Source organism: Phacochoerus africanus, chromosome 4, assembly GCF_016906955.1.
Source record: "Phacochoerus africanus isolate WHEZ1 chromosome 4, ROS_Pafr_v1, whole genome shotgun sequence".
Classification (NCBI taxonomy): domain Eukaryota; kingdom Metazoa; phylum Chordata; class Mammalia; order Artiodactyla; family Suidae; genus Phacochoerus; species Phacochoerus africanus.
The window spans coordinates 45,474,061-45,483,422 of record NC_062547.1 but is presented as its reverse complement, the minus strand read 5'-3'; the positions used below and the strand labels follow the sequence as shown (position 1 = coordinate 45,483,422).

At 49.5% G+C, this 9,362-nt stretch overlaps 1 protein-coding gene across 1 annotated transcript in view; it reads left to right on the top strand.

Annotated features, from left to right (window-relative positions):
- The first annotated feature begins 570 nt into the window (after window positions 1–570).
- Window positions 571–9,362, top strand: part of INSC (INSC spindle orientation adaptor protein) — a 168,075-nt gene continuing 159,283 nt past the window's right edge. Inside the window, exon 1 of the mRNA XM_047776215.1 lies at window positions 571–646. The gene's annotated coding sequence lies outside the window, so the exon portion shown is untranslated. The remainder of the gene's footprint in view (window positions 647–9,362) is intronic.

The following is a 9,362-nucleotide window of genomic DNA, read 5'->3' as shown; positions in this document are numbered from 1 at the left end:
GATGTGCCTCAAGTTAGAAGGAGTCCCTACAAGCATCTTCTGTCCTTTTTGTCAGGTAGGCCATCTAATGTGAGCAGCTCGGGTTCCAAAGGAAAGCACCTGCGGTGAATAAATCAAGCGGAATTCAGGGGTTTGGGGCGGCTCAAAGTTCAGAGGCTTCCCCCGCAGGGCTTGTGAACTGCACCCAAACCCCTCCTTGTTTTGTTTCAGCTCCAAGGGAAAGGATCGGCGCATTCCCTTCCCTCTCCAGATGTTGGCATGTGGGGCACATGTGGGCACCCCCGCCAGGACGGCTCCGAGGCTCCCTGGTGAGCCAGGTCTCTAATTAGACCTGACCACGTCCCCATTCCAGCGCTCCCCACAGCCAAGAGCGCGAGGTCTCCGCTGCCAGGGGCACCAAAATAGCTTCGCGGCCGGCTGAGACTCCAGGCATTGGTGGCTGACGCGGGACAGAGGCTTGGCCCGGAGCGCGCTGTTGCTGGCGGGCGGGGGCAGAGCGGGGCGGAGGCGCGGGGCAGCGGGCGGCCCTCGGGCTGGGCCGGCCGGGCGGGTCACTTGCTTACAGCCTCTGGCGCCCCAGCTGCGCCTGCCACCGCCGGCCTGGCCGCTGCACGCAGCTGCTCGCAGGCTCTCTCGCTCCGTCAGAGTAAGTAGGCGCGCTCCTGGACTGCATTCTGGGCCCAGCCTAGTCTGGGACAGAGCATGCTTGGGGACTATTCGGATTTAGGCGTAAGTGTGTCAGTGTGAATGCTTGTGAGTGGGGGTGAACTTTAGTGGGAGGGAGTGTGTCTGGGCCAGTACCTGAGCATATGGAAGTTTCTAGCATATGTCCCAGAGAGTGAATATGGGTGAGAATGTGTCAGTGTGTGTCTGGTGGACTTAGTGTAGGGGGGCCTGGAGTGTGCCCACAGGTGGCATGTGTGTCAGGGTGGCACACGCTGTCTGTGTGGGCTGTGTCTGTATTCTTGGAAGTGCAGACTCAGGTGTGTGTGGTAGGCAGGCTCCACCGGGGCTGAGCAAGTGTGTGTCAATGGCTGGATGCATGTGACTGAGCTGATGAAGGCAGAAGTTGGTGGGTAAGGAATGTTATCTGAACTCAAACTTTCTAGGGTGACCTGACTTGTCCCCAACTGGGGTGTCTTCTCTGTGGGTCATGTGGCTTTGGTTTCTCAGGACTCTGAGCAGGGCAGGAGCTCAGAGTCAATCCTAGACTGAGTGGGGTTCTGAGCAAGCCCTGCTGGCTGGCCAGAGTCGGGGAGACAGCACAGAGATGGCCCCTTTGTCATGCCAGGAGGGGGGAGGAGGACAAGGGGATGAGCAGACTGCAAAGCCATGCCCACCCACAAACACTCAACCGGGGGGCCCACACCCACATGCTCACAGCTGCTCATGTGTGCACACCTTCCAGCCTCTCAGGCCACTCCCACTCGTGCTGTCTCAGGACAGCTGTGCAAACACTCATGCACTTTCAGCACGTACACCTGAGGACAGTGACACATGTGCAACAGGCACCTCCATGTGTCAAACATGCTTATATAAACACATGCACCCCTGGCCCGACTTGCAGCCTCTTAGGCCCGCTTTTAGGTCCCCTTTAGCCTACATATGGCACCTTGGACAAGTCTAAGAAACTGCCTTAAGAGATATCTTAAGATATCTGAAGTCAGGAGTTCCCGTCGTGGTGCAGTGGTTAATGAATCCAACTAGGAACCATGAAGTTGCGGGTTCCATCCCTGCCCTTGCTCAGTGGGTTAACGATCCGGCATTGCCGTGAGCTGTGGTGTAGGTTGCAGACGCGGCTCAGATCCTGCGTTGCTGTGACTCTGGCATAGGCCGGTGGCTCCAGCTCCAATTTGACCCCTAGCCTGGGAACCTCCATATGCCGTGGGAGCGGGCCAAGAAAAGGCAAAAAGACAAAAAAAAAAAAAGATATCTGAAGTCAGGGGCTTTGGCTAAAGGTCTGGGCAGATGTTAATACATTGCCTTCGGAGTGTCCCATTTGATCTGGAACTAAGGCCGCTTTTGGAGTGGCCTTACACTCTTCGAAGTGAAAGGGACTGCTGGTGAGGCAAGTAGAGCCAGCCTGGGCTCGGAGACAGAGCTCAGCACCTATAATTTGCCCCAGGCTGTAGTTTATTCTCTGGATACCCTCTGTAGCCAAAAAGCAATGAGCCTCCTGTGGGCTGGGCCCAGGCGTCATTTGACAGGGAGGATCCATGAGCTGAACTGATTCCTTCTCTTTTTGGTTTTAGTCAGCCCTGCTTTGAGTCTCCTGTGTGCAGGCAAGACTGGAAGGGAGAGCCTTAGCTTTGTTCCTTCCCAGTGGTTATCTCTTTTCTTGATGGAATCTTGTTCTCCCTGACCTCCTCCCTCTGAGCACTGTTGGGGACACACTGAACTTTCAGTGCTTGGAAGAGTAGGTGTCCCATCATATCAGTTGGCTGCTGCTGCTGCTGCTGCTGTTGTTATTATGGCTCTGGACCACTCCCATTCTGGCCATTCTCCTATGGCCTCAATGAACCGCCCTTACTAAATATGCTCCATCAGTTGGGAAGTTAGAAAGATGACACTGATGTTCTCTTAGTGTTTATGGTTTGAGCTAAGAAGTGCCTGAGTTCTCACCCTACAAACTCCCCTAATGGGCAGGGGAGCAGATGGGCTACGGCCACTTCCTGAAGGGGTGCTGGAATCTACCTTTCCCTGGCCTGGTCCTCTGCTTCACCTGTGGGGATGGTTTAATAAGGGCAGGCTGTGGTCAGCAGGGCAGGCTTTTATACGGCAAACGTGATGGGGAAGAAAGTCTGTGTGCCTTCCCTAGCCTTCTAGGGAGGCCAGAGTGTGGAGGCTCCCAGCGATCTTAGGATTCAGGAAAAAGCTCTGGAAGACTGGTACCCACTGTGACTTAGTCCCAGGCTGTTTCCTCCTTTTTAAATTTCTCTTTACGGCCACACCTGTGGCATATGGAAGTTCTCGGTCTAGGGGTTGAATTGGAGCTACAGCTGCTGGCCTGTGCCACAGCTGCAGCCATGCGTGATCCAAGCTGCATCTGCAGCCTACACTGCAGCTTGCAGCAATGCTGGATCCTTAACCCACTGAGCGAGGCCAGGGATCGAACCCGCATCCTCATGGACACTATATTGGGTACTTAACCTGCTGAGCCACAATGGAAAGTGCCTGTTTCCCCAGTTTTTAATTCATCAAATACAGACACCTACCAATGAGAATTTCAGAACAACAATGAGGACTCAGAGCATCAAGGCAACCCTACTAAGTTAACATAGTTCCAGTTTAAAGAAGAGAAATCAGGCAACCCCAAAATGGTGATAATAGCAATCACCATTTATTGAACCTGCATTACATGCTCTATTTTAATTACTTTTCATAACAACCTTATTAGGTTAATAGTCCCCCTTTTTTTTTTCTTTTTTTCTCTGACAGGGAATTTGAGGCTTCGAGTGCTCAAGGAATTTCTTCAGGTCTATGTGACTCCTGAGCTCCTGACATAACCTATGTGTTTCCCTTCTTACTCTGGTTGCTAGGAAGCTCTTAATTCATCATATTGCTTTATCCTGGTAACTGTGTTCATCAGAATCATGGCTTTGACTTTTAATTTTTGCTTTAACAACTTTATACACATCTTTAACTGAAACTCCTACATCCTTTGTAGAAAGACATCAGAATGAGTAAATGAACAATCGGCAATTAAACATTCTGCTGGTCTCTGAGAATGAGAACCATGTGGCATGGATATTTTGGGGACATCTCCAATTTCAAATATTTCAAACCATATGTCTCAATTTTGGCTTCTAATATCTTTAGGCTCTGATTCGTGACCATGTCTTGGGGCTTTTCTTTCTAGTGGCTCTGGGAGATAATGCCCATCTCTGTGCGGGTTCAAACAATGGGGATTGTTGAGAATGAATTGGGCCATTGATAAATGCCCCCTGCTCTGACTGTTTCAGCTGCCAGCTTCTCCTTGTCTCAAAAGCGTGAGTGTCTGGGTGCCCGAAGGAGACTGACCCCTGCCCTATGTTAGCCCTGGCTCCCTGGTCACCCCTTCCTCATGTGACCCTGTCTAGGCCCAGGGCTGTGTTGGGAAGTCTGTGTCTCTTGGACCTGAGCTCTGCCCCTGCCAGCATGAATGGCCCTTCTGGAGCTCCAGCTCAGGATGAGGCGCGTGGGTTTTGGAGGGTGGAGGGACAAACGAGGGGGGCTATTCTGCCCCCTCCCCTGGATCTGCGAGGCCATTGGCTAGTACTCACTCCCACCCCCATGAGAGGCTCTCAAGTTTGCCAAGTGGTCAGAAAGTCATTTGGCCCTTCTTATCTGCAGGAGATCTGCGTCACCAGGGTCATCGGAATGCAGGGCAGGGTTCTGGCCACTCTGCAAAGTTGGCAAAACTTCTATCTAATTTACTCCAAGAATGATTATTTTAGCTTGCCCAAAGGCATTAATGCTTGGAAAGGGGAGGGGTAAGGGGCAATGCTTAGCACTAAAGATTACTTAGAAGGACTCCAGGGGCGGGCTTTCAGGCATTGTGTTAGGATCTTGCTTCTTCTCGCTTCTCGGCATGCATCGTCACCTGAGGCTGGCAGCTGTTGCCCATGTTCAAGATTAAGCCTCTCAGAAGCCTGTGGTTACCAAGGGAAGGCGGAGTCATTGGCCTGAAGTCTCAGGAAATATCCCGCACTAAGGGGGTGTGCTGGTGGGTTGGCGCTGGCGAGGGGTTTGCTCCTTCCTGGATAGATGCCACTTTGAAAAGGTAAGACTCAGACTTCCGGGCATCTCTGCTGAGGCTTCTGGTTGTTCCCTGGACTTTAAGCTCAACCACGTGAAAACAGGTTTAAAATCCAGCCCACCCTGGGTGAGACAGTCAGAACCTCTGTAGGGTAAGGCTTAGGCACAGCTACGTATATTTCTTTTAGTATCTACTAAGGGCCAAGTCCCTTGTTAGGCTCTTTGCATCTTTTGTTTCAGGCAACTTCTGCAACAACGCTGGGAAACCGGCCCTGCTGTTTTAAAGACAGGGAAACTGAAGCACAAGTTTAAATGATTAGCCTAAGGCAGAGCCAGCAATGATTCCATCTCAGGTCTGTCTGACGCCAGAGTCTGTGGTGAAAACTCTGTGGTTTGTAGTCCACTGACCACTCCCCAGTTCAGAGGCCCTGAAAGCAGGAAAGTCCAGGCCTTTGGGTCAAGTGAGGAAGAGCTGAGGGCCGGCCCTTCTCATTCTAGGGCCTGAATGCCATCAGCATCCTTGGTCTTTGGGGCCTCAGATGGAGACTGCTGCTCCTTGGGAAGCAGGGGTGAGGTAGGGAAGGCCTCCTGGGCCAGGCAGGGATCCCCCTGCCAACCCTGCCACCTCCCTGCCAACTAGTCCCTTGAGGTGGGTTTCTGTGGCTTCTCTTCTTCCCCGGAGCAGTGTCTGTCCTGGGAACTGCGTCTCCACCCAGACACTGTGATCCCGCCAGCCCAGTCTCCCCTCTTCCAGCTGCATGGTCCCCTTGGTGCCAAGCTCTGGGGGAGTCCTGGATCTTCTAAGGACATCTCTGGGCAGAGCAGACCTCGTTCGGCGTGGGGGCAGCGTCTGTAGGCGTCAGCGATTTGGCTGGGTAATTGTGTATGGCGTTCACTTCCTGCTGGAGAAATGGAGGTTTTGTCTTACAAACCAAATATCCTGGGTTTGGAAACCATGCAAAATGCAGCCTGTGGTCTGGGGCTGTGGGCTACGTCGTGGGTCTGTGTGTGGTGCTGGATTAAAAGACATGGTGGAGGGACAGGACTGTTGATGCAGGCCATCTTGTTGCCCCTGATGGAGGGTCAGAGGTGGCTGCACATGTTGGCACTGTGCGGAGGAAAGTGCGTGGGCATTGCCCTCAGACAGATCTGACTCGCAGCCTGTTTCAGGGTCTGTTAAAAGGGGTTCCTTGTAATGCGATGGTAATGCTAGAACTAGAAGGTTTACTGCAGCATAGTGTCTGACATAGAACAGATGAACTGGACTTCCTGTCGTGGCTCAGCAGAAACGAATCTGACGAGCATTCATGAGGACGCAGGTTCAATCCCTGGCCTTGCGCAGTGGGTTAAGGCTCCGGCGTTGCCAAGAGGTGTGGTGTAGGTTGCAGACGTGGCTTGGATCTGGCGTGGCTGTGGCTGTGGCATGGGCTGGTGGTTACAGCTCCAATTCGACCCCTAACACGTGCCTCCAGTGTGGCCCTAAAAAGACGAAAAACAAAAACAAAGAAAAACAAGAATAGATGAACCATAAATGGCACAGTCAGTATAAATGGCATATTCTTCCTTTTTGTCCCACCTCTCTCTGGGAAAGAACAGGGCTGATGGCAAGAGATCTGGATTCCAGCTCTAGCTCAGCCTCTGGGTACTTTATGTTATCTTACCTACGCTGGGCTTCACTTTCCTCATGCATAAAATTAGAGCCCTCATTTCCCTTTCTTCTGTATTTTTTGAAGGTTGTGAAAGGGACTGAACTCAGGGAGCTCTCTTGGAGGATGCAGAAAATTTAGCCACCATTAATCATTCATTGCTTTATGCTGCAGTAGTAACTGTGATGTGCCAAGACCCCCCAGAACCCTGGGCATACAGGTGTCCTCAAGCCGCAGTGGCAAGACAGGCTCGTGAACACACAGTGACAGCCCTGTCTGTGGGACATGTTTGAAACTGACAGCACTAACAGCCTGAACCTAGCCAGAACACAGACCGGGACTTGAACCCATGCGCCGGGACACGAACCCAGCCTAAATCCAGATTGGGACTTGAACCCACGGTTTTAAATTAGAATCGCTCTCCCAGTGTCTGGACTCACTGAGGTTCAGGTTCTTCCTGCCTCCGCGCAGAAGGAATTCCCCAAGAGACAACGTGATAGGCAAGACATAGATTGATTAGGATAGGATGCTTTGTGAGATGCAAGCGGGCAGGCAAGGAGGCTCTGCTCCCCCGGAACTGCTGGGCTACAGTTTTATCATCCAAAGGGAGTGGGGGTTGGAAAAGACCACCTCTTCCTTTCTGGGAGTGGTAGCGCCTCCTTGGTATCCAGGAAGGTGTGTATTCAAATCAGCAGAAGGGCCGTCCTCAAACCCCTGCCCTTGGTCTGAATCTGAATGCAGGTCTCATCCCATCCCCCCACACGACATCTCGGCTTCCACTAGTCAAGCAAGCCTGCCTTGTTCTGATGGCTTTCCCGAGCAATTATTACCTTACAGTGATCTCCCAACAACCCCTAGATTTTCCTCTCTATCTATGATCCTTTCTTGGGACTTCTGCAACTACCTGTGCCTACCCCATCCCTATTATGATGATGGGAAGTCCTGGAGGTACCAGTGAACCAGAAGAGGAAGTATCACCCCCCAACTGGGGCGATCAGGGAGGCCTTCCCAGAGGTGAAAAGACCTGGTCTGGATCTTGAAAGATAAGAGGAAGTTTCCAGCAGGATAAGAGAAGGGCTTTCTAGGCCAAGAAACTAACTAGCACATGGTAAGGCACAGAAGCACTGCCTCTTGTGGTGAGTTTGGGGGACTCTGAGCAGTGAGGGTACCAGTCATTAGTGATGAGAAAGAGATGGGAGACCTTACAACGGGCTGTTGATGGCTGTGCTGAGATGTTTGGATTTTTATTGTGGCAGTTATGGGTGGCCCCTGAGGTATTTTTAAGTAGGGGGTGGGGGTGGGTCCTGGTTGGATATGGGCCCACTCATTCATTCAGCAGTCATTAAAAACAAACAATTTTATGTCACTTTTCATCTTGATAGCACATCAAATTAATGAAAATTTGCAAGACTGGAGAGAAAAATCCTTCATCTGTTTCCTTTCATTTGGGACAAGATGCTCCAATTACTTCATTTTCATTCCTTCTCTCTCCAATAATATAAAATACATTATTTTTATTGCTTATGTATATTTTATCTATATAAATTATATCTTATTTTTCATATGTTTGAAAATGTTTATAATTTTATTACATATAAATACATATAAAATATTTATATTGTTGATCAATTTAAGATTAAATTAGAGACATGATGCCTTTTTGCCTATAAATATGTGATTGTGTATTTCCTTAAAACAAGGATATTCTCAGGAGTTCTCATCATGGCTCAGTAGTTAATGAACAAGACTAGTATCTATAAGGATGTAGGTTCAATTCCTGACCTCGCTCAGTGGGTTAAAAATCTTGCATTGCTGTGACTGTGGTGTAGGCCGGCAGCTGTAGCTCCCATTCGACCCCTAGCCTAAGACCTCCCATATGATGCGGGTGTGGCCCTAAAAAGACAATAAGACCAAAAAAAAAAAAAAAAAAGGTATTCTCTTATCACAGTACAATTCTGTCCCAGTAATGTCTCTGTAGCTCTCTCATTTCCTGTGCCCCATTCAGGGTCCAGTCCAGAGGTTGCATTTAGTTTTCTTTTTAGTCTCCTTTAACCCAGAGCAATTCCTCTGCTTTATCTTTCTTGACCTTTGCGTTTTTGAATGGTACAGGCAAGTCATCATGTTGAATATCCCTCAGTTTGTTGTGTCTTTTTCTCTTGTGGTTTTTTTTTTTTAATTTTGAATCTCAATATTTATTTTTTATTAAAGTATAGTTGATTTTCAATGCTGTGCCAATTTCTGCTGTACAGCAAAGTGACTCAGCCATACGGATATGTACATTCCTTTTCTTATGTTATCTTCCATCACAGTTTCTCCCAAGAGATTGGATATAGTTCCCTGCGCTATCTGGGTTTATCTGATGGTTCTACATGATTGGGTTCCAGCTATGCATGTGGGGCAGGGGTAGCACTGAAGGGAGGTTAGCATGTCAGCAAGCACAGGATGTGGGGACTGTCCCAGCGCTGGTGATGGAAGCTTTCATCACTTGCCTAAGGTGAGGTTCACCAGTGTCTCCACTCCCTTCATAATTAATAAATAATTTGTGGAGAGGTACTCCGAGGTTATGTAAATATCCTGTTCCTCATCACATGTTTATTCACTGATTTTTATCACCATTGATACTTTTGAATCCATCATTTTGTCTACATTTGTTGGCATTCTACTGTAGGAAAGATCTTTACCTTTTCGCTTTCTATCTTTCTCTTTCTCTCTCCCTTCCTCCCCCCCTTCTTTCCTTCTTTCCCTCCCTCCTTCCTTCCTTCCTATGGACTCACGGATTCTTAATTAATTCATTCAATAGGTTATAAACAATTTGTTTTTTTATTTATTTTTCTTAGGGCCACACCTGCTGCACAAGGAAGTTCCCAGGCCAGGGGTTGAATTGGAGCTGCAGCTATTGGCCTACACCACAGCCACAGCAATGCCAGATCCAAGCCACATCTGTGACCTACACCACAGCCTACACCATAGCTCACAGCA